General features: G+C 47.1%; 1 protein-coding gene across 3 annotated transcripts in view; it reads left to right on the plus strand.

Annotated features, from left to right (window-relative positions):
• Window positions 1-47: 47 nt before the first annotated feature.
• Window positions 48-25,567, plus strand: part of BRD4 (bromodomain containing 4) — an 87,271-nt gene continuing 61,751 nt past the window's right edge. For 2 of the 3 annotated variants that reach the window (XM_076001491.1, XM_076001493.1), the window contains exon 1: window positions 48-137. The gene's annotated coding sequence lies outside the window, so the exon portion shown is untranslated. Of the gene's footprint in view, window positions 138-540; window positions 595-25,567 lie in introns of those variants that run through there. The other variant, XM_076001490.1, reaches the window with a different exon arrangement.

A 25,567-nucleotide genomic window follows, 5' to 3' on the forward strand; every position in this document is an offset into this window, starting at 1 on the left:
CAGGCGAGCGGGGCCTGGGAGCGCGGCGGAGCGGCGGGCGCGGCGGGCGGGCCCCGGCGCCGCGCAGGCCAGCCCGGGGCGGGGGCGGCGGCGGCGGCGGGCGGCCGGCGGGGGCGGCGTGCGGCCTAGCGTCTCAGGTGAGGACCGGTGCCCTTCGGGGCGGCGGGCGGCGCGGGGCGGCGGCGGGGTCCCGCGGCGCGGCCCGCGTCACCTGCATGGCGTGGTCGGGCCGCGGCGCCGCCGCCTACGCCACCGGCGCGGGGCGCGGGGCCGGGGCTACGCGGGCTCGGGCCTGCGGGCCTCCCGCGCCGCTCGCGCCGCGCCGGGCCGGCCTGCGCCGTTGGTGTCGGCGCGGCGGGGCGGCTCGCGGGCGCCCCGCCGTTGGCGCCGCGGGTCCCGGGCTCGGGCCGGCCGGCCGGCGGGGCGCGGGCGCGGGCGGGGGGCGCGGGCGGGCGGCGGGGCGGGCGGCCGGGGGCGGGCGGGGGCGGGCCGAGGCGCCCGGCACTTCCTGCCGCCGCCATTTTGTCAAGTGAGGAGGAGGAGGAGGAGGAGGAGGAAGCGGCGGCCGCGCAGTCCGCGGCGCGCCCGGCCCGGGTAAGTCCCGGCCCGGCGAGCTGGCCGCGAGCGCCGCCGCCCCCTGCCCGGCCGCGGTGCCCGGGGCGGGCCCGGCCCCTGCGCTCACGTGGGCCGGCCGCGCGCCCGCCCTCCGGCCCTGGGTCCTCCTGCCCGGGCCGGGGCGGCGCGTCCCTCGCCCGGCGTCCTCGTCCTCGCGGCGGTCCCCGGAGCCCCGCAGGGAAAGGGGCAGGTCCGCCCCGGGGGCGGGGGCCGCTGCGGCGGCCGGCCCGAGCCAGGCCCCAGGGCGGGAGCGGCGCCCCGGGGAGCCAGCCCGGCCCTGCCGGCCCTGCCTGGCAGCCCCTCGCTGGGCGCTTTGTTGTGCTCGGCCGGTGCTGGCCGGCTCCCTGGCCACGGCCTCGTTCATTTGCGGGTGTCGTGCGTGCAGTGGTTTGGGGTGGGGATCTGGGGGAGTTGTGATTCAGCGAAATAAAATGACCCCCCTCCCCCCTGCAAACGGAAATAGCACAACTTCACCCGACTGGGATGCCCCCAAGGCCCGGCCTTGGGTGAAGATGGGAAATCCCGCTTTGGTGTAGTGGACGGTGTAAATACTTCTTCTGTTCAGGCCCGTGGGATGAGTCATGTGCTTTTTTGCCGAGTGGCTGACCTCTCTTTTTACATCAAGACCATGCTTTGTGTTTTGTTTTTGTTTTTTTCGTAATTTTTTTTATTTTTAATTTGCTTGTTTACTTATTTACGTTTCATGCAGCCCTGTGGGGTTTATGGTCTCGGTTTTTGGGTTCATTGATCTCTGTGTGTATGTTCGAGGCAAATGACCTCTTGGAGTCTGTGCTGCTTCACCAGAATTGAAATGTCTTTGCTTAGCTTCAAGAGGGCTCTACCAGTCCGTGGTTACAAAAACCAAGTCTCAGTGTACCCTCCAAGCCAGGGAGGGTCTTTGGTGCTGCAATTATGGCTGGGAGGTTTTTATGAATGGAGCTGTCAAGTTCGCTTGGAATTTGTAGTCCTTGGAAGTTGTAAAGAAAGCGATAGTCAAAAGGATTTATGAATGTGTGTTTTCAATATCGGGAAGGTTTTGGATGGCACAGTCTGTTTTATGACCTTGCCAATAATTTAATAAAACATTGAAACATTTTTTCGATTTAATTTGAATGGGATTATCTCTCCACCGAGGCATTGTAGATAACTAACCAACCCATTCCCCCAAAAGACTTCAACCAGGGAAAGATAAACGTCTCAGATGGTTTCCATTGATCAAATCGAGAACAAAAAGCCTAATCTGAATCAAAATGTTTTGTTGCCTTGTTATCCGCCATACCTCTTACTTTGGTAGGAAACATAGTATCTACAGGCTCAAACGAGTCTCTTAAGATGGTTTTATTTGGTCTTAACTGGAAAGAGTAGAGCCCCCCTCCATGTATCTAGCTTAGCATTCAGCGCAGTGGGATTGCTGCTGTCGATGAGGAACTTTGCCTACACATGAAAGTTAGACGCGAAAGCAGGTGCATTTTAAGAATTGTTCAGCTACTTTGGAGTGCTGTGTGCCTAGCTTCCCTAGCTTGGGAGGGCAGTGAGGGAAAAAAAATTAGCAAAGAATTGGGAGAGAATCATTGGCCACTTAGTAAAATTTCCACTAAATTATTGAATTGTTTAAAGGAATTTAGACTTTGTTTCCAAAAGTTACCTTTTTGAGCCAGTTGTTTTGATCTTTGTACTATATTGCACTTTTGCTTTTGGAGGTTGGGGGTGCACAGTATTTTCCCGTTACACAATTCAAGTTATTGAATGTCTTGAGATTTACAGATTTGAGAGAGGGAAATTGGAATTTTTTGTTTTTAAAGCAAGAACCATTTGGTACCTCAGTGATGTGAAGATCTGGCGCTATTAAATATGCTTCTGACATCCCATTGTTGTGGTCTGTCATGATTGTGTAGATGTAAAATGTTTTGATTTCTGAATTTGGATAAACTTTCAGAGCAGACCAAGTTTGTCTTTATGTTCCTGGCCAATCTATAAAAAGGAAAGAAAAACCTGTCATTAGAAACTGCTACTAATGTTTCATAAATCTTTGTGATTTTTAGTGTTTAGAAAGGGGTGGATATTTGCAAGGTGAGAATTGTGGAGAATTCATTGCTGATAATGACATTTCATTTAATACATAAGATGTGAGTTTGTAAAAATAAAATTTCCTTAAGTAAAAATTCTTTTAGAAACCAGAATGTAAGTTTCATGAGGGCAGGGTTTGGTTTGCTTGGCCTTGCCCATTCCCATGTATCCTGTGTCTCAGAGAGCACACATTCATTCTTTTGTTTTGTTTTGTTTTGTTGAGACAGAGCCTTGGTTTGTTGCCCAGGCTAGAGTGAGTGCCGTGGTATCAGCCTAGCTCACAGCAACCTCAAACTCCTGGGCTCAAGCAATCCTGCTGCCTCAGCCTCCCGAATAGCTGGGACAATAGGCATGCGCCACCGTGCCCGGCTAATTTTTTCTATGTATGTTAGTTGGCCAGTTAATTTCTATTTATAGTAGGGACAGGGTCTCGCTCTTGCTCAGGCTGGTTTCGAACTCCTGACCTCGAGCAATCCGCCTGCCTCAGGCTCCCAGAGTGCTAGGATTACAGGCGTGAGCCACTGCGCCTGGCCCACATTCATTCTTTGAGTAAATTGGAGAGAGAAGTGAGCAAGAATGTGGTGTGCCTGTAATACCAAATGCAAATATTCCTCTTAAAAATATTGTTAGCAGTGGACATAATTGGTCAATAGTGACTTACGAGAAATGTGAATTTTAATTAAGATAATGTTTAGATCCCTAGGAATTGCAGTAGGTTTATTAATAGTTCGAGCAGCTTGGCATGCATTTGCTTCTATGCACAGTCTACTGTACATTTCCCACTTAGCAGTTTGAAATGTGGTGAGTGTGTTTGAGCTTGAGGTTCAACCCTGACCTGCAAAAAGTATTTTAAGAGAGAGAGAAGTGGGTAATAAACATGTATGGGTAGCATTTCTTAATGTAAATCTCATGTTGTCAATAGAAACTTGACCACTTTTTTAAAAAACATTGAACACATTCTTTTTAAGGTTCTGATTTCATGTGTCCGTGATCAGCCCGTCCATGTCTACAGTTAGTCCCTGAGCTCCTGTGCTGTGTGCAGGGGGAGAGAATTTTGATCGTTAATTTTTAGTGTATCCACAGAGTTGTGTAGCCATAACTGCAGCCAATGTTAGGACATTTCTGTCCCCTCCAAAAGAAATCCTTTATCGGTTACCAGTCAATTCCCATTCTCCCCCGTCCTTCCTCACCAATCCCTGGAAACCACAAATCTGCTGTGTTTAGATTTGCCTGTTACGGATATTTCAGGAATCATATAATATGTCACCTTTTGCAAAACAGCCATCTGTCCCAATCTGTCCACACCCTGTAGGGGAAATAGCATTGGTTGGTCCACATCGCTGGAAAATTAGCTCCTAAGAGTTTTTCTCATTAAATAAAAGTAGTGTGGGGTCATTTTAAAGAATTTGGAAAATATAAAATGTTAAAATGATGTTAAATGTCAGGTAGTTACCTCTTAATCTCATTTTTATTTCCTTCCAGTCTTTTTCCTATACTTGAGTAACAAAATTGGGTTGTACTCAAGGTTTCTTTTGTTTTTTAAAAAATACTACATTGTGAACATTTCCAAAATGTTCTAAATTTGCTATTTGTGGACATTTGGACATGATTTTCAAGTTTTCTCTTTTTTCATTTCTAGAAAGAGGATTAGTAGATAAAGAGCCTATATTGTTGAAAATTTGATATAAATTATTTCTCTAAAAGGTTGCATACATTTCCATTTTTGCAATCAGAGCTTGGCAGTGTCTTGTTTATAAGGGTGAGGTTAACATTTTTTTTCCTCTATAAATGATGATTGTGTGAAAACAAAATGTGTTGAGAAGCAGAAGTGTTTCTGGGCTCTTGCTCTTTGACCTTTCTACCCTCTCTTGCCCAGTGTTGGACTTTGTTTCCTGAAATCAAGTCAGTCTCCTGACCCTGAGATAGGAGCCCAGTGCTATCAGAGTGCTCTAGGGAGGGTGACCCTAGAAGGCACGAGTGGCCTCTTGGCATCGATGCTTGTCTCTCTTTTCTGTCCTTCTCCAAAGACTCGATACCACCAGTGTGGCACACTCAGACCCCTTTTGGAGTCCTGGCTCCGCTGCCCACTGCGTGACCTTCAGCCCGTTATTCATTCTTTCCGGAGCTTCACTTGCTCATCTTTTAGATGAGAGTAGAAAAATGTGTACCTCAGAGGGCTTAAAGCACAGATCTTGGCACCAGTGCCAAGGTGCCCTCTCAAGGTTAGTGTGGCTACTTGCTGTCATTGACCAGGTAAAGAACAGAAGTGGGAACCTGAGGAAGCCAGAGTAGAGCCACTGACAGTTAGGAAGTGCACCAGCTGATCCAGGCAGGGCACTAGGTGACTTTAAGGTCCAGGGGTGCCGTGTCTTTTCCGAGTGACCTCTGGGTGGAGACCCATGGAGGAGGCAATTGAAAGGGGTTGTGTTTGTTTTTATCTGATAATGAGATTAAGAGTGGTGATGATGGGATTAGCAGAAAGGCTGCAGCTCTGGGGCATCCACCCTGGGATGTTTGCTGCCCAGTTTGGGGAAGTGATCCTGCAGGGGAACTCAGCCCAGTGTATCCTCAGGCCTGAAATGTAACTTACCCATTTTATCAAAACCTGGTTGTCTGAGCAAAGGCATGGCCAGGGAGCCAGAAGGCACTGGCGGGCTGAAGTTTTTCCAGAACACAGGCACAACATCTCTTCAAACCTTCTTGCCTTCCTTGCCCCTGATTCAGGCTGTTTGGGCTTGGCGAAAGGATTCTGGGCCCTGGGAAGGTGTAGGCCCTACACCACACCGTAGGGTCTCCCCAGAAGGGTTTGCTAGAGCGAACCAGGCAGTTGGATGTGTGGACCTCCTGACTGGGAGCTTGGGGTCCTACTAGTAGACTTTGGACCTTTTGACCAGAAGAACCAGTTAGTGCCAGTCCCTGTTACTGGGAGCCATGGGGATCCAGGTCCAGGAGGGTTGCCTTTTGTCTGTGTGTTGGAGCTTGTATTTCTTTCTGAGGTTGGTTAGGGAATCTGAAGATTAACTTCCAATTATAAGAAATTGAATAAATATGACATTTGTTCTATTTGATCTGTGCACACTTAGAAATACTTCTCTCCCTGTCACCCCCCCCACACACACACACACACACTTACCGTAGGCATAGGCTGCTCTTTGATTCCCCCCCCCCACCCCCCTTGGCTTGTGTTAGCCTGTTCTGCGCACTGAGGGAAGGTTCTGGGACCTCGGGGCTGTGGCAGACAGGGCAGATTGGACTTGGGTGGGGCCATGTACCGGTGAGGGAGAGCTGTGGAGTTCTCTATCAGAGCTCAGTCCCAGCCCCACTCCCCTCTGGCCTTGACCTCAAGCAAATGACATAATCTCCATAAGCCTCAGTTTCCTCTTTTATAAAATGGGATCGGTGTGCCTACGTATTTTGACAAAGATGAGACCACATGGGTACAGACCTGGGCCTCATATCTTACTGTGTATTAAGATGCTCGAGGCAGGAAAGGCAGAGACTAGGAGCGTTGCTCTGCTGTCTGCCTGCAGGCCTTGAGAAGGGCCGTCCAGGTCCTTCCTGCTTTGCATGTGGTCACCTTTATTGTCTTGTCTCATCTCCATGCTAGTCTGAAACGCTCATTTGTTCCTAGCTGTTTCATCAGGAGACATTGGCACACGGTGGAGCCAGCGCCAGGGGAGCAGCCTGGGCATGGTATTATGCAATTTTCAGAAACTCGAATTAGTGATTCCTGTGTCCTTGTTTATGGCTAATGTCCCCAGTTGTCTACCTCAGGCAGTAACATACATGCCTGTGGGTGGATTTGCTTTTGAGGTGGTTTTGTTTTGTGTAAAAGAAAGGGATGAGGGTGAGATAAATTTGGGGATTTTATACCTTAAACATTGTCCACGCTGTTTGTGGGAGTGGATCACTGCTGTTAGCGTTGAGATGAGAACGGCATGGAGTGTGGGACCTGCCAGCCCTAGGAGAGGGTGCCAGTGCGGGCTGACGGGGGCTGCTGGCATGCCACACCTGCTGCCTGTCCTTGGACCTGCCCTCCCTAGCCTCAGTTTTCCAAATGTGAAGCAGGGCAAATAGGTTCGGGTTCCAGAGAACTGACAAGAACCTGGATTTTCAGAGAAAGTAATCCTTTTTTTCTTTTTAAGAGATGGGGTCTAGTAATAGTTTATGTTTAATAAAGTTGAGAGTGGCTTTGCATGCTAGAAGTCCTCTTAAACTTGGGGGGAAAGATGGGCCCTCGCTATGTTGCCGAGGCTGCACTTGAATCCCTGGGCTTACGCGGTCCTCCTGCCTCTGTCTTCCAAGTAGCTGGGGCTACTCGGAAGAACAAGGGCCACAGTAGAACATGATTCTTCATATGTGTTTTTCAAATTATGGATCATGAAGTGAATTTAGTGGTTTGCAGTTGGTGTTTGGAGGTGGTGAGAGAGGAAATGACAAGTGTGGTGGTTCATGTAATCCCAGCACTTTTAGGAGGCTCACTTGAGGTCAGGAGTTTGAAACCAGCCTGGGCAACATAGCCAGACCCTGTCTTTAAAAAGTTATATATATATTTTATATATATAGAAATAAAAATGCACACATAGAGAGCTGGCTGTGGTAGCAAGTGCCTGTAGTTCTAGCTATTTAGGAATAGGAAGCTGGGCGCTTGAGCCCAGGAGTTCAAGGTTAAGGTGAGCTGTCATTGCACCACTGCATTCCAGCCTGGCTCTTTGGAAAAAAACCCAAAAAGTCAGAGGGTGCCACACATTTCAAGGATGTTTTATAAAGCCTTTACTGTGATCTTACCCATTGTGTACATGATAAAATGTGTTTTTACTGCGTGTCATGTCAGAAGTGTGAATAACATTGTATTCGATGTTGCTGGGTGGTAGTGAGGGTAGCTTTATATTTTGCAGTGTGGCTGTTTTGCAGTCTGTTTCTTTATTTGCCCAAGAGTGACTATCTCGGATGTGCTTTCTAGTAGCAAATGAAGGGTAATGTTTAGTTTCTTTCCTTACTTGTACCCATTGTTTACTAGAAGCTTTGCAGGGGGTGGGGTGGGGGAAGTTAAAAGAGCATGTTTTGGTGAAGGTGAAACAAGAAGTACATGTGGTAAACTATTGTACTTGTCCTTTTTTTTTTTTTTTGAGACAGAGTCTCACTCTCTTGCCCGGGCTATAGTGCCCTGTCGTCAGCCTAGTTCACAGCAACCTCAAACTCCTGAGCTCAAGCAATCCTTCTGCCTCAGCCTCCCGAGCAGCTGGGACTACAGGCGTGCGCCACCGTGCCCAGCTAATTTTTTGTATATATTTTTAGTTGGCCAATTAATTTATTTCTTTTTTTTTTTTTTTTTTTTTTTTTTTTAGTAGAGACGGGGTCTCGCTCTTGGCTCAGGCTGGTTTTGAACTCCTGACCTTGAGCGATCCTCCTGCCTTGGCCTCCCAGAGTGCTAGGATTACAGGCATGAGCCACTGCGCCAGGCTTGCACTTGTCCTTTATTCTTGGTTGCTGTCTCTCAGATTCTGTCATCTGAACTTTGTCAAGGTGACTCTTCTCAGGAAAAGGCTGTATTAGTTAGGTCTCTCTCTGATATAAATAACAAAACTAGTTAAAGCAAAAGAGAATTTGTTGCCAGGTGTGACGGGAAGTCTGGATGAGGCTTAGGAAGTAGTTGGATCCAGGGGCCCACACAGTGACTTCAGAGCTTCTTACCTATCTGTTGCTGATATTCTGACCTCCAGGTCAAAAGTAAATCTTACCCTGCAGCAAAGGACTCTAGTTGGATCATTGCCCATCCTTGACCGTGTGCAGAACGAGGATGCTGAACTGGCTTGCTTTGAGCCCAGTGCCTTTAGCTGGTCTCTGCCCTCTGCACGCTCACCGCAAGGTGTACGTAGCTCCAGCAGCACCTTGCTCGTTGGTACCAGGCACACAAGATGGGAGGCTTGTTGAACAGAGTTTCCTATATTAGAAGGAGTGTGTGCTCCCTAACTTGAAGCAAGAAATTTTGAATGGCTGAAAAGAAAGCTCATTTTCCATGCTAGTTTGTAAAACAGAATTAGTTAAACCAGTTTAGAGTGAGTTACTCATAAAAAGAGTGAACCGAAGATGAGTAAGGGTGTGTTTCTCCCTGATCTTTTGGTAGAGGCTGAAATGAAAGGCACAGTTTATCTCAGCTCGTGCCAGGTACAGCAGGAGCCGCTGTGGAAGCTCTGGGAGGAGTCAAGCCAAGTCACAAGGGTCACTTGGGTGGGTGGGAGAACTCAGGCCCCTGTGATTGGGTCCGATTTGGCCAGAAAAAGGCCCTGAGGGAACACGAGGTGAGATCATCTTACACCATTGCAGGAGCCTACAGGAAGAGCCTGCAGGTCTCTTGGATAAGAGAGGAGGTAGACAATAAGTTCCAGTAGATGCTTACAGAACGTTTCAGTAGGCTGGATTCATTTATCTTTCCAGGCCTGCAAAAGCTGCAGCTGTAATTTTGCTGTTTGCTAAGTTATTTCTACACTCAGGTTCTTGTAAAGCCGGCTGCTTGGCATTCCTCTAGTATTACAGAAAGTCTGCTCAGAGTTCCATAATCAAAAACAAGTGTTAAGCCTAAGCTCTGCAATAATAATTGTTTTTCAACATTTTCAGTCCTTTAAAGGGCTCAGAATAATTGAGAGTCCAGTGGGCAAGAGTGAGACTGGCCCTGCCTCACTAGAGCATCTACTTTGAGGGGAGGTTGGAAGTCCCCTTGAGAACGTGGTGACAGAATTGCCCACATGCATGAACACAGCCCTAGGGACCATCTAAGGAGCATGTACTAAAATGAATTTCCTGGATTTTAGTCTTGAGGATGAGAAATTTATTATGATAATTAAAAGGCTCTTGATGGTTTTGAAGACTTGCAGTGCATCTTGCTTTTGTAGACATTTGATATATAACTTTCTGTCTTGGAAATGGTGTGCAGTGCCCATTTTGGTTTGTCTTTATAAAAATCCTCCAGAGGTTTTACAGAGCCACCAGGCAACCTGTGTATCAGCAGTGGTGTAAACCTGCCTAGGGCCCCTGTGCTCCTCATTTTTTCCTGGGGGTGAGGAATTTTAGAATGGACCCATCACTACAGCTGCAGGTGAAGGTCTTTCTTCTAGGCTCTTCACTGAAACCACTGCTGTTCCTAAACTGTCTCCAGGGTTTGGCCTTGGCCTGGAGCCTTTGCTGTAGAAGGTAACTCAGTGGGCCCTAGCCAGCCTGGTCATTTCAAAGTAGGCTTACAAACTAAGATGTTTGCTGGGGTCCCTTCCTTGCCTTAGTGCCTGCTCTCTGCTGTGGGACATTTGCTCTCACATGCATTTGAACCTGCAGGTCGAGGAAGAAAGCTTGTTGGACCGTAGCATTCTTCAACATAGCATGCTTACGCTTAGCAATATTGATACACTATACCAGGTGGTGTGCACGATGCCACTCTACCCTCCCTCCCAACATGCCTGTCGGGTGGAAGGAATAAGAAATACAATACCGTAAACGTGAATAATTCATACTTCTGTAATTAGGACAGAGTTGAGTCAGAGGATGGAAAAGAACTCTTCTATTACAAACTCACCCCTCCCTGATCTTTAAAGTTTGAAGATTAAGCTTATACGTGCTAATGGATATTTTCCTTCCTTCAATTACTGTTGTTGTTGGCTTTAGTTAATCTCATTTGAATTGTACTTTTTTTTTTTTTTTGAGATGGGGTCTCACTTTGTTGCCCAGGCTAGAGTGAGTGCCGTGGTGTCAGCCTAGCTCACAGCAACCTCAAACTCCTGGGCTCAAGCGATCCTCCTGCCTCAGCCTCCCAAGTAGCTGGGACTACAGGCATGTGCCACCATGCCTGGCTAATTTTTTCTGTATATATTTTTAGTTGGTCAATTAATTTCTTTCTATTTTTAGTAGAGTTGGGGTCTCACTGTTGCTCAGGCTGGTTTCAAACTTCTGACCTTGAGCAATCCGCCCGCCTCGGCCTCCCAGAGTGCTAGGATTACAGGCATGAGCCACCGTGCCCGGCCTGAATTGTACTCTTAATGAACAGGTATGACTTTTATGATTTCAGCAGTTTCCCCTTTCTATTCTGTAATTAGGAAAAATAAAAACATGTACAAGAAAAGAGTTTTGTAAAAGGTGGTGCTATCCGTGTGTAGGTTATTTTCATTAATAATCTTCATAAAAAAATTACTTGGCTCTGAAGTGCTTTCAGTTATAAAAAGCTGCTAAGTAATAAAGTTGTGTGTGTGTCTTCATTTGTTTTCCTTTAGACACTAGGGAACCATTGAGTTGACAGATTAGCTCAATCTGGAAATCATACCACCTCCGTGTTCATCTATTTCAAGGTAATAGCTTACATGTCTTTGTAATCCCAGGAATGCAGTTTGAATTACCAGCGTTGGAGTGAGCTCTCTGTTGGGTACTTGCAGTTGTGCAGCGTGCCTCCTGCGGCTTGCCTGTTCTTGGTGTCATCTCTCAGGACGTCTCTGGCCTGTTTGCTCTAGTAACCCATGTCCGACCTTTGCATTTGTGAGAGCTGGCGACCCTCTCTGGCCTGTGGCTCTTTCCGCTTGCCTTCCTGACCCCCACTTCCATTGTTCACCCTAAGGCAGTGCTTATGACTCCTGTGGAGAGGTCAGGGCTCCTAGCAAATAGCTGCCTGTGAATAGGCTTCCCTATAAAGTGTAGAATGGTATTTTCTGAATGGATGCTTGCTGTCTTCCTTCATTTTTCTCCATTTCTTTCTTACTGCATGCCTGTTCTGAAATAGCGAAGCCAAGCATCAGCCGCTCAGATTTCTGTGTTAACCTCAATTGTATGACGCTGTAGGGCTGGTCACTCTCCTCAGTGACGTCGGGTTTGAGCACACTGCTGTTGATCACTCTGTTAGCAGATATTTCTGAATCTCTCCATATTCCTTAAGTCCTCAGAAGACAACCTTATGAACTGAGTACTGGTATCAAGCTGGCGCCTGAAGAGCTCAGTCACTGGGGCAGGATTGCAGGGTCCCAGAGCTGGTAAGCCGCAGTGCCTGGCTCCAGCGCCCGCCAACGTCTGACTGCTGTGTTACAAGCTGCGGGAGGCGGGAACCCCCCACGTAGAGAGCTTTGCTCTCAGGGAGCTCTGGTGGCCAAGGGCAGAGCTGAGCGACGGACGGGAGGCAGTCTGATGGGGAAGAGACCTGGCTGGAGCATAGGAACCGAGCTAGCGTTTAGTCTGGTCCTTCAGTGAGGACAGTGGAGGCTTGGACAGAGACCCGGACAGGTCTGCAGGCGAGGCCCTGTCCCTTGGAGGTGCTCATGAGGGTTGGGGGCACTGTCCGAGGAGCGATGCAGAGCCCTGAGTGGGCAGGTCTCCTTTCCATCCAGGCATCTGGGCAGTGAAAGCAGCGCTGCCCTCCTGAGGGGTCTCTCGGGCAGACGTCGACGGAGTTCAACCTCAGCCTGAAACATTTCCACTAGAGCACCAAGCTGCCTTGATTTGGTTTCACTTCCGTTTTTCCCTTTGATACTCTAGTGAGAGTCTGTAAGTACAGAGAGGGGGTTGGGGGAGTTGGTAAACTGGAGTAAGCTGTCTTTAGTCCCGGTGCCTGGGGCTTGTTAAAATTAGGGGTGTGAACTGTGGCCGGTCTCTGAGGATTACCATGCGCCTCTGATCCTCGTCCCGAAGTGCTGTCGGGTGGAACTGAGTTTCTGTTCACGGTGCTTTTCCCCACTCGGGGACTCCCAGTCGAGGGGAGTTTCCTGCTGAGGTAGCCGCACCCATGGGACTGCACTCAGCACCCTTTTCCAGCGTGCGAGCTGGCCTTGCTGGGCAGGACTGCGCCAGGCACTGCGCTGCGTTCTGCGTGAGCAGTGAGCGTTCAGTGGTGAACAGGGGTGCTTCCTGTGTCTGTGTCCTGTGCACACTTAAACCGTGACTCGCCTCACCATGAGTGAGGCAGTTGTTTCAGGGGTCCTGATGTCTCCAGTGGCGGGCAGCGTCTCCATGCGGCAGGATGGTGATTCATTTGACAGGTGTACCCCGAAGGATTTTCATTTTACTTTTAAAACTTTTCTTTGATTTAGGAAAATGACAAATGATCTCATTCAGTAGGAGATTGGCTCTCTGAGTAGCTGTGAGAAAAACCTTGTCCAGAGAAAATGGTAGAAGTGGTTAAATAAGCTCCGTGGAAAACTTGACTAGTAAACCAGTGGAAAAACATGTGATCAGAATATAATCGATATATTACTGCAGCATAATTTTTCTCCTGCTTTTGAACCTCCACTGCATATAGAGTAGACCCAGAACTCCCATCCTGTGGCCCCCGTGCTCCGTCACACACTGCTGTCTCATTCCGTTTCTTAGATTCTTCGCTTTCAGACAACCCCACCACCCCCATCTTCGAGGTCTAGTTTGGCCTTACTTACCTTACGTTAGCCAGCCCGATTTCCAAAGCAGTACTGTCCAGTGGAACTTCTGCAGTGATGGCAGGGTTCTACAGCTGGGTCACCCGGCCTGGTAGCCACTGACTCGTGTGGTTAGTGAGCCTTTCTTTGAAGGGGGCTGGAACACTCCCTAGTGTTGTTATTATCAGCCTTCTTTGAGAGGTTTTAAAGAAAATGGAGTCACTTTAGTTTCCTGACCATATGGTGCTTGTGTGGTGTCGTCATGGACACTGACGTTTCGGCAGGTGGCTGCCCGGGTCTAGAATGCAAGGGTGTGTCTAGATCGGACCGGAGGGCGTTGGCATGGCCAGGAGGGTCGGGGGAGAGAAGAGGGGCCTGGGGCCAGCACGTAGGGAGAGAAGATAGTCAGGGACTGAATTTTGATGTTTGGAGATTGGCAAGTCTTCCCCCCCCCCCCGTTGGGAGTTGGAAATGGAGGCCCAGTAAGGCCCCAGACTCGGGAAAGCCAGCATGGGGTGAGGACACAGGTTGGCAAAACATTCCCTTTTTTTTTTTTTTTTTTTTTTTTTTTTTGATACAGAGTCTCACTGTTGCCCTGGCTAGAGTGCCGTGGCGTCAGCCTAGCTCACAGCAACCTCAAACTCCTGGGCTCAAGCAATCCTCCTGCTTCAGCCTCCCGAGTAGCTGGGACTACAGGCATGCGCCACCATGCCCAGCTAATTTTTTTTTCTGTATATGGTTTTAGTTGGCCAATTAATTTCTTTCTATTTTTAGTAGAGACAGGGTCTTGTTCTTGCTCAGGCTGGTTTCCAACTCCTGACCTTGAGCAATCCTCCCGCCTCAGCCTCCCAGAGAGCTAGGATTACAGGCATGAGCCATCTCGCTGGGCCAAAATCCCCTTCTTTGGGGAAGAGCTTTTCATTCCAAAACTATCCGTCCTGGAGTGAACTCAAGTTACCCAGATAAGTATCACGTTTTCTAGTTTTGCCCTTCTGTTGGAGCCTAGAAAATTCCCCACCTCTCTTTGGAATTTGCTTTATCTGACATCTTTCCATTTCATTCGTAGCATGCTGTTCCCTCTCCCCTTACTTTGTGAGCAGAGCTTTGGAGCAGGAACGGCCCATTTTGGCCCATCATCTTTGTGTGTGGGGAATTCGAATGAAGGTTCAAGCAGGAACTCTTGAGGGCTGACCTGTGGTTTTAGAAGGTGCCAGTGGTGGGTCCACTTAGAGTGAGTCGACCAGAGGTTGACATGACTTACTTGAAAGAATCACCTGATAGTTCAGGCAGGATGGCCCCTGAGTTCCTAAGGCAGAGATTCTAGAATTTGGCCTGTATACTCAGTCTTCCCTCTCCCTCATCATGGGGTTTTTCTAGTAACCATTTGATGCTTCTGAGCATTGAGAGGTCATTTGTGCTGAGTGCCAGGAGCCGTCCAGGTGCTGGATGCCAGAGATAAGCAAGGCGGGCAAAGCCTGCCTGCTTGCCTGCCGAGTTCACGTGCTGGGGGCTGCAGAGCAGACGGTGTGGCCTGCCTGGCTGCATTCCATGATTACAGGCTCGGGAAATGTAAATATTTTTAAGTTATTACTAAATCATGACATTCACTTTTATTAATAGTGGGTGCTTACTGGGCACTTAATTTGTATAGCATCTTGTTTAACTCTTACACCAGCCCTGTGAGGGCCTTCTCTCCATTTTAGAATTGAGGAACATGAAGTGAAGCCACTTGCCTACTTTTGTGTGTGGGGGGGGTGTCAAAAACACATAAAATTTACTGTCTTAACCATTTTTAAGTATAGAGTAGTGTTAGCTATATGTACATTGTTATGTAACAAATCTCTGGAACTTTTTCATCTTGCAAAACTGAAACTATGTTCATCAGACAGCTTCCCCTTTCCAAACTCCTTCCCCCTAACTGATGGCAGACACTCTTCTACTTCCGGTGTTTCTATGAGGCTGACTACTGGATATTTCATATAAGTGGAATCAGGCAGTATTTGTCTTTTTGTGACTGGCTTATTTCACTGAGAATAATGTCTTCTAGGTTTATCCATGCTGTGGCATGTCAGAATTTCATCTCATTTGAAGGCTGAATAAGGTTCCATTGTGGATATTATGTGGATATACTCAGTTTTCTTCATCCGTTCATCTGCTGATGGACACTTGCTTCTGCCTCTTGGCTGTTTTGGATAATGCTGCAGTGAATGTGGGTGCATACATAGCCACTTTCCTCCTTTTTGAGCACAGTTCAGAACCCAGAATGGGGGTGCAGAAGCTTTCTGGGGGCCACAAATTCCCCACATCCTGCCTGCACATGGAAACTGATGTGCGGTTGGGAAATTTTACTGGCCAGCTGTGAAAAGTGGACACAAAGCTATGGGAAATGGTTCAAGGAGTGGCGCAGTGTCCAGCCAGCTGTCTTTCAGGGCACCCTAAAAGACTGGGTAGAAACGGATTGGACCCTGCCCTTTCCCCACCTCCCAGGGTCTCATCTGGTCAGTTACCCCACGGCCTCTGGCATCTCATCCCACCCATGTTGTATAGCACTTTCCACGGCAAGCAGTTTGACCTCTGTCTTGATTTCAACTCATGTGACCCTGAAGGCTTGCAGAATCAGTGTCAGTTTACATTTTTGTATATAATGTGACCAAAGCAGGCTACGTTTTGATACGTTTTCAGTGGGAGGGTCCTTGTCAACTCTTGAGCAGATGTAGCAGAGGTGAGAGGTGCCTCCAGTGACACCAGTGTTGGCAAGCTCTGCCTCCCTGCACTCTGTTCTGTGACGTAAGCCCGGGTGACTTAGATTGCTGTGTCCTCCACTCCTGCACAGTGATTCTTGGGTACCGAGCATCAGTCCTTGGAAGGGCAGCGTGGAACCTTGGGACTGATGGCCACACTTTTGCTCGTCCAGAAGGAAACATCTTTGATATATATATTTTTCCCATTTTCAGAAAATCTGGTTGCAGTCTTATGAATGAGACCATCTGTTCTTCAGTTCATGGATATTTTGGTTTCTACTTTTTGGCTATTACAAATAATGCTGCTGTTAATGTACACATACAGGTTTTTTTGTGTGTGGAAATCCGTTGTCGTTTCTCTTGGATGTATACCTAGGGGTGGAACTTCTAGGTCATGTGGTACCTAGGTTTAACCTTTTGAGGAACTGCCAGACTGTCTTCCTAAGTGGCTGCCCCACTTTACATTCCTGCCAACAGTGGATGAGGGTTCCTGTTTCTCCATATCCTTGCCAACACTTGTTTTGATTATAGCACAAGCTCCTATTAACCACTTCTGTATGGCACTCACGGGCCTAGAAACCTTGCCCACAGCCGGCACTCACAGTCCGCACGATAGTTTGTGCTGTTCATTGGTGATGAATCCATTTTGCTCTTGTGTAATGAGGAGAGCTTGAAAGCACTGAAAGCTTGTTTTACTTTACAGGCAGCTTTACTTGTAATGTCAATCAGAATAGGTAACATATACATATATGTTTTCATTATGTTATTTTTAAATGTTCACAATTTTATTTTGATACATGAAAAATTAGAAAAGTCACATCACGGCTGTCGGCTAAAGTCGCTATGCATGTTCATCTGTGGCTGTCGACTATAGTCGATGCTGGTACCGACGTGGTTAAACCTATCAGCAGTTAAGGAGTTTCTTGCCTATCTTGTCCCCTACCTTTCAGTCATCACTTTGAGCGGCAATTATAGGATAAGTACTTGCGTTTTCTCAGTGTTCTTGGAGCTACTTCTGCTTAGGTGAGTCTTGTCATGTAATGTACCTTTTGCTAGGTGGCTCCATGTGCATACCTGAGTACCATGGTGTGGTCAAGAGGTTGCATTTTAAGTCCCTATCAGAGGACTTATTTTCTTTGTGCTTTTTTAATTCAAGTAATGCTGTCATTGGTATTTTCAGGCAATACAGTGCTGAGATCTTGAGCCAGCGGTTCCAGTCCACATTCTCCCTCTGTTTTCTGCCCACAACCATAGATGTATCCCTGAGGCTAAACATGTATTTCAGAACCCATCTCACTGTACTCATTGCTGAACAGCTGTGGTTGAGGGCGGGGGATAAAGACTAGACCCATCAAGGATCTTACTTATGTGATGCCTCACAGATTTTGAAACCAGCCATATCTTTGAAGTCACTGGTTGTTTGTTTTTTTTAACTATTAAACTGCCATTGGCAGTGTTTTGTTTTTTTTTTTTCTTTTAAGAGAGACTGTCACTTTGTTGCCTAGGCTAGAGTGCAGTGGCATGGTCATAGCTCAGTACAGCCTTGCACTCCTGGGCTCAACCGATCCTCCCACCTCAGCCTCCTGAGTAACTACCTAGGACTATAGGCATGTACCATCACACCCAGGTTTTGTTTGTTTGGTTTGGTTTTTTGGGCATTGTTTTGTTCTGAAAAGGGAAAGAAACAGTCAGTCAGTGTTACATCTTGTGCTTAGTTGAAGTTTCCTCTACCTCTGGTGTGTTTTATTTACACTGGCCGTTAGAGCGTGCCGAAGATGGAATGCGCTGCCTAAGGAGATGAGCATACGAGTGTCACTGTGACTGGTGGTACCGGAGCTGAAAATGGACATTCACCTCTGGGCCTCTGTTTCCCTGTCAGTAAAATGGGATAACGTAAAGCACTCCACCCCCTGTCGGGTTGTAAGGGTCTTGTGTCTGAGACCAAGTAGCTCTACTTGTCACTGATGAGAGTCAGGCACAGCAGAGAGGACTTTTCATTAAAGATGCTGAGAAACTCAGTCATGGGTGACTGAAGGTGTGGTGGTTTGGTTAGCACTCTGAATGATTCTGATTTGTATCCCAGCTTGAAGAGATGTGGCATCTGTGTGTTCCCTGCTTCATTTCCTTGCCCATCCTAAATTTGAGCTCGGTAGCCTTATTTTGGTTTTGTCTTGGTTGCGTATACAGGTGTACCTTGTTTTATTGTACTTCGCAGATACTGCGTGTTTTTGCAAATTGCATCAAGCAATTCTGTTGGCACCATTTTCCCAACAGCTTGTGCTCACTTTGTATCTCTGTGTCATGTTTTGGTAATTCTTGAAATATTGCAGACTTTTTCATTACTATATCTGTTATGGTGATCTGTGATGTTATCTTTGTTGTTACTATTGTCATTGTTTCGGGATGCTACACACCATGCCCTGTGACCATATAAAAAGGTGAACTTAACAAATGTGTGTGTTCTGTTGACTGGTCATTACCCCTTCTCTCTCCGTCTCCTCAGGCTTCGCTATTCCCTGAGACACAGCACTATTGAAATTAGGCCAATTAATAACCCAACAGTGGCCTTCTAAGTGTTTAAGTGAAAGGAAGGGTCTCACATCTTTAAATTTAAATCAAAAGCTAGAAATGATTTAAGCTTAGTGAGGAAGGCATGTTGGAAGCCAAGATGGGCCAAAAGCTAGGCATCTTGTACCAGTTAGCCAAGATGTGAATGCAAAGGGAAAGTTCTTGAGGGAAATTAAAAGTGCCACTGTCATGGACACATGAATGATGAGAAAGCGCCACAGCTTTATTGCTGATATGGAGAAAGTTTTAGTGGTTTGGATAGAAGATCAAACTGAAATACATTTCGTAAGGCTGTAGCTGCCATAGATAGTAATTCTCTGACAGATCTGGGCAAAGTCAGTTGAAAACCTTCCAGAAAGGATTCACCATTCTAGCTGCCATTAAGAACATTTATGAATCATAGAAGAAGGTCAGAATATCAACATTAACAGGAGTTTGGGAGAAGTTGATTCTTACCCTCGTAGATGACTTTGGGGTTCAAGACTTCAGTGGAGCCGGGCGAGGTGGCTCACGCCTGTAATCCTAGCACTCTGGGAGGCTGAGGCGGGCGGATTGCTCGAGGTCAGGAGTTCGAAACCAGCCTGAGCAAGAGCGAGACCCCGTCTCTACTATAAATAGAAAGAAATTAATTGGCCAACTAATATATATAGAAAAAATCAGACGGGCATGGTGATGCATGCCTGTAGTCCCAGCTACTCGGGAGGCTGAGGCAGGAGGATTGTTTGAGTCCAGGAGTTTTAGGTTGCTGTGAGCTAGGCTGACGCCACGGCACTCACTCTAGCCTGGGCAACAAGCGAGACTCTGTCTCAAAAAAAAAAAAAAAAAAAGACTTCAGTGGAGAGAGTTGCTGCAGCTGTGGTGGAAAGAGCAGTTGTACGCGGAGTCTGCACATGTGCTGAACTGTTGTAATCTCATGACCAAACGTGAGCGGATGTGGACTTGCTTCTTATGGATGAGCAAAAAAGGTGGTTTTTTGAGATGGGAATCTCCTCTTGGTGAAGAGGCTGTGAACATTGTTAAAATGACAACAAAGGATTCAGGATTGGAGAAGGTTGGCTTCAATTTTGAAAGAAGCTCTGTTGTGGGTAAAATGCTGCCAGGCAGTTTTGCATGCTCCAGCGAAATCTTTTGTGAAAGGAAGAGTCAACTGAGGTGGCAAACTTCATTGTGGTGTCATTTTAAGAAATTGACAAAGCTTTGTCTCAGTGTGCCAGTTTGTAAAAAGGAAAAAAAAAAATTGCCGCTCCCACCCCAGCCTTCAGCAACCAACACCTTAATCAGCCAGCAGCCATCAATCTCCAGACTCTGCAAAAAGGTTATTACTCGCTGAAGTCTCAGAAGATAGCATTTTTTTTAAAGCAATAACTTCTGGTTTAAAGTTCAGCCATGTTGCAGTAGCTATAGTTTGCTGTCCCTGAAGTGTGAATGTATCCGTTTATTCTCGTACTGTTGGACATTTGGGTCATTAGAATTGTTTTTAGTGGAGGACGGAGGAGGCGCCGTTATGAGGAGTGTTGCTGTGAGCGTTCCTCTGGCTGTGTGTGCACCTGACACACGCGTGTAAGTTTCTCAGTGAGTGCCCAGGACTGGAATTCGTGGACCATCGTAGATGCTGTAGCACCAAATTGTTTTCAGAAACAGTTGCATCATTGTACCATTCCATATCCCAAAATGTTGAACCACATCTTCAATGTCATTGTGACTTCAGTTACAGGGAAATGCAAATTAGTGAGCCTTGAGCATCTTTTATTGTGTTTACTCATTGTCCTTGTTTGAAATGCCTGTTTCTGTCTTGTGCTAAATTGATTCGCAGGGTTCTTTGTAGAATCCCAAAGAAACCAGATCTTTGCGGGTAACTTTGCACATCTTTCCTAGTTGAGTGTCTTTTTCTTTTTCTACTTTTATAATATCTTTTGATAAACAGAAGATCTTGGAATTTTATTTATTTATTGTGGTTGTTTTGTTTTTGATTTTTTTTGAGACAGAGTCTCACTCTGTTGCCTGGGCTAGAGTGCTGTGTGGCATCAGCGTAGCTCACAGCAACCTGAAACTCCAGGGCTCAAGCAATCCTCTCCTGCCTCAGCCTCCTGAGTAGTGGGGACCAAAGGTGCGGGCCACTGCACCTGGCTAATTTTTCCATTTTTAGTAGAGACGGAGTCTCACTCTTGCTCAGGCTGGTCTTGAACTCATGACCTCAAGTGATCCTCCTGCCTTGGCTTCCCAGAGTGCTAGAATTACAGGCATGAACCACTGTGCCTGGCAGATCCTAATTTTAATGTAGGTGAATTTATGGATCTTTGTTATATGATTGGTGGGAAGAACACTACCTTGCAGTCAAATATAATTTTTCTGTTTTTCCTTCTAAAGTTGTAAGGTTTTGCCTTTCCAATTTATGCTCATGATTCATCAGGAAATGATTTTTGGGTATAAGGTGAAGAGTCGGGCATACTCCACATCTCTTATAGTATGACCACAGATAAATCGTTGATTTCTTCTGGCATCAGCATCCTCAGCTGCAAAACAGAGATCCTAATCCGTGCCGTTCTCATGAGGTTGGAATATAACACACAGACACATTGAGTCCCATGCCTCAGTAAGCATTCAGTAATTGCTCGTTGGTGTGAGTCCAACTGCGTTGGTCCGAGTCCAACTGTGTTCCCTAAGCATGTGGACACTCAGGAAAAGTTGGCGCTTAACTGAGAAAGTTGCTGCTAGTATTATACATCGCCTGCCAACTTACTCCAGGCATTGCGGCCAGGCTGTGTTTGGCTGCTTGGCAAATCCCCGAAGGTGCTGGTGGCCTGGAGAACATGCAGCATGCAGAGCCTGCCTGGTGTGCGACAGGTGCTTAGTCAGTCCTAGAGCTGATTTCGTGTCATATCTGATGCATTCTAGAAATGAAAGCATAAAATTGTGTTTTAACTGCTTCCTAGCTCCCTGGTACGAGGGTGAGTCTGGACATGGCTTAGTTAGCCCAACACTTAAACCATGGTGGGGAGCCTCAAGGCATTTAAGGACCCTTGGCTGCCTTGGGTAGAAAAGCTTCGCTAGTTGACTGCCGGTGACCACATATGCAGCACACGGTGTGTGTTCCTGCAGGCAAACAGACAGCATTTGTGTCACTGCACTTTTCTCCGGGATAGAATGGGTTCGGGTTTGTGTGGTAAGTTTTAAAAAGTTAGCGATCAGAGAGGCTCTGAGTTTTCCTCTGGGAGAGGTAACGAAGGTCATCCTTCACTGTGAAGGCTGGGTGGGCATTTCTTTGCATGCCCTGAGCTCTCTCAGCGTACCCTTGGTGTCAGAAGTCAGAGTGAGGGCTGCTTGTGCACAAATGGTGTCAGCTTGCTCATGCTGTCTTTTGTGATGGATGTTCTTGCTTGCTGGCATCTTGATCGGGGCTTTGACACCTACCTTTCACACAGGGGACCATTTAGCTGGGTATGCAGTAATTAGCCATCAAAAATGGGGGGTCCCATTGTTAACCCTGTAATGTTTCTTCTACTTGGAAAACTGGAGACATCCCTGTGTAGAGCAGCTGGGATGTGGCCGTGTGAGCTCTGGCCTTTCGAGATGGGATAGTGGCTATCACGTCATAACGAAAGGTGAAAGACAGTGTCCCATCAAAAACAACACAGACTGAGGGAACAATTGCTTGTAAATAGCCCCTGTGGGTTACTGGTGGAAATAGGTGTTGTGAAGCCAGGGGACCTTTTTCCTACTTGCAGCTTTGTTGCATTTTATTGTAACGACAGTTACATTTTAATCAGAAGATCTCAGTGGACAGGCAGAATTGTCTTGTTTAGTGCAGCTTTTTCCTTCTCATCCCAAAGGTGTTCTGCTGTCAGGGCCAGAGGGGAGTTTTAAATCTCTGACACTTTGTGCCTAAGAATCTTCCCCTCGCCATCCCTGAAGAGGCAAACATCTTTTTACGAGTTAGAGATTTAATCAAAACTTAAAAATTAGGCCAAGGTCCTCCAGGAAACATTGGTATGAAAAATATTCTAAACAGAAGCTTTGCTCTATCAGCATAGTTTAGTTTTAGTTCTCTCAGAAGATGAACTGTCTGTACATTAAACACTTTCTGGAACGGCTGTGGAGCAGCATTCCCTGCACCCATCGATGTGAACGCAGGGATCCTGCAGCCCACATGGATTTTTTTTTTTTTATGACTCTTAAAATTGTTAGTCTTGCTGCTTTGCTCTTTTAAGTCTCAACCAGAGGTCACAGAATCCAATAACTAGAGTCTTCCTTTCAGAAAAGCAATTTTTAACTCTCAGTTGATCAACAGTGTTTCGGGAGCTCCTGTCTTGGAGGAGCTCCCAGTCTACCTAGGATAGATGGATCATTTCTGGGAGCAGAACGGTTTGGGTTTTTTCCTCCTTGTTCTCTGTGACTGAGTAGGGAGCACTTCACGGACCTCGGGCCCCATTTGTAAGCCTGATGATTGTTGGGACAGCCCTGGGGGTCCCGTGAACTACCCATTTTAGGGACAGAGGGAACAGCCTAGCAACGTCTGTCACTGAGAGTCCCCCACGTTAGTGTTGGAGCTTGGGGTTCATTGGACCAGGCTGTCCTTGCCCACTGTGCCTGCAGGTTTGTCTCTGCCCTCCCTGCAAGGCAGTGTCCCCCAGTCCGACCAAGGGCCTGCACAGGGTTTGTTGGTCTGTTACTTCACTTTCACATAGGTTTGTATGCAGTAAAATTCATTCTTGATAAAACGCACCACCAGTCAGGATACTGGCCATTTTCACCATTCCCCCAGATTCCCTTTGTGCCTCTGTGTAGTCAGCCCTTCCTCTAGCTCTCAGCTCCTGGCAACTATCAGTCTGTTTTCTGTCCTTACAACGTTGCCTGTCCTAGAATGTCACATTAAGGGGAATCATACAGTGCCTGGCTTTTTGAGTCAGGTTTCTTTCATTTGACATAGGTCATCTGGGAGTCATCTCCGATGACTGCGACGTGGGAGTGGTTCAGTAGTTCCTTTTCGTTGCTGAGTGGTGTTCCAGTGTATGGGTAGACCACAGCTTTGAAAGACATATGGCTACTTCCTAATTGGGGGTGTTTCTGAATGAAGCTGCTAAAAATAATTCACGTACAGTTCTTTGCGTGAACGTGTTTTTCTTTCTTTTGGTTAAAGATTCTTAAGTGAGACGGTGAGGTCATTAGAATAAGTGTATATTTAGCTTTGTAACAAACTGTCAGATGTTTCTGGAGTATCTGCATCATTTTTCATCCCCATCACCGGCGGATGAGAGTTCTCGTTGTTGCACATCTTCACTGGCACTTGGTATTGTCAGGTTTTTTGGGGTGGGATGTGCAGTGGATTCAAATAGGTTTGGATTTGCATTTCCTAATGACTAGCGACATTGAGATCTTTTCATGTGATTATTGGCCTTACATAGCTCTTGGAAGTATCTGTAAATCCTCTTAGATTTTTTTTCCTCATTTTTGAGTTTGGGTGTTCCACATATATTCTAAACACAAGTCTTTTGTCAGATAAGGACTGTGAAAATATTTTCTCTTTACAGATGTTTTTTTCTTAACCCTCTATAATTATGTGTATCTTCTTCCTTCTTTGTATGTGTGCATCTTTTTATTTTGTCTGCAGATGATGCTTCCCCTACCCCACGATGAGTTTTTAAAACAAGCTCCCAAGTGATTCTCTTTGTAGCTGGAGATGAGAACGAGCGAGCACTTTGCAAGCTCTCCCCAGAGCAGCAATTAAGTCATGTTGTTTGCTTATGAGTCCTGAAAGGCCTGGGTAGGTGAGGCGCAGAAGCAGGTGGCTGCTTGCCGTAAGGACAGATAGCACTGGAATGTCAGCCTGCTCCCCTACGTGATGCCAGCTTGTTGCTGCTCCTTGCCCCGGGGAGAAGGAAGCTGAAGCACCGTGCCAAGGAGCCGTGGATACGGAAGCCTGCTCCATGTTTCTTTACTCGTGTCCGTATTATTGAAAGTCCCGCCTACGCCTGGAGAACTACAGAATAAGCTGCACATTGTGTGAACCAGCTTTTTAGCTGGGCTTGGCCATGGCCTGAATGTCCCAGGCCATATCTGTGTGTCCCTTCTTCATCCCATCCCCACCCTGCCTAGAGACTCTCGGGCCGATTACTGTGCTGACTGAACACATACAGCACTACGAAAAATGTTTGTGACTTTCTGTGAAAGTAGCAGAACTCTCCAGCAACCATTAGTCTGAATTAGGGGAGGATTCTTTTTAAAATTGGGGGTGGGGGTTATGTTCCCATCCATTCATTGTGTGAGGATCACCTTCTATTAAGAGCGATGGAGCCTCCTACCTTGACACAGATGTGTGGGTCACAATGGGCAGCACCCAGCCGGAGCTGTTTCTCTGCCAGGAATGGAAGGCACTGCCTGCTTCTGCAAAGTGGGACGTCTCGCCTCTCAGGTGGGCAGCTGTGATGTGGCTGAGTGTGTTTGCTCTGCAAGCGTCCACTTGTACGAGTGCTCGTGGTGCTGCTGTGACTGAGGAAGGCCTCTGTGCCAGCAGAAGGCGGCTACTGTTACCTCTGGGGCGTGATCCATAAAGGTGACACGATGTGCCTGCGGTTACCCAAGTGTTAGAATTGCAGGAAAGTAGCCTGGGCTGCTTGGTGATCTCTTGGTGTGGGACCTATTTTCTTTTTTCAGGCCTGGGATAGAGTTGGATTGATTATTTAACTAGGGATGAATGATTTAGCGATGTTTCTGTTAAGCTGGTTTTCTGGTTGTAGGAAGTAGTTTGTTATACTTTTGGTTTAGTTCAAAGCAGGGGTCCTCAAACTGCGGCCCGCCAAGGACATTTATCCGGCCCTCCAGGTGTTCTTGCCACCACTGCCTGTCCTGCTTAGCAGCCGACTCATCCTGGGCCCACGGTGCGCATGTGTGGATTGTGCACTGCATTCTCCAACATCTGAGGGACAGTGAACTGGCCCCCTGTTTAAAAAGTTTGAGGACCCCTGGTTCAAAGCGTTAGGGAAGCTATACAGAAGTTCTTTCATCCGTTTTTCAGGGTGGGGTGCAAGCTTTCACAATAAGAATGCAAGGAAAGCATTTTGCATTTCTTTTCTTGAAAGCCTTTCAAATGAACCACAGTCTTGTACAGACTTGGCTAAAACTGAGGCAAAAACAGATGTTACAATGGTACTTACAGTGAGTGTTTCTGTTTGTGGACATCTGCCTGTATCTGTGCCCTTTGCA

This window comes from Microcebus murinus, chromosome 4 (assembly GCF_040939455.1).
Source record: "Microcebus murinus isolate Inina chromosome 4, M.murinus_Inina_mat1.0, whole genome shotgun sequence".
In the NCBI taxonomy this organism is placed as follows: Eukaryota; Metazoa; Chordata; class Mammalia; order Primates; family Cheirogaleidae; genus Microcebus; species Microcebus murinus.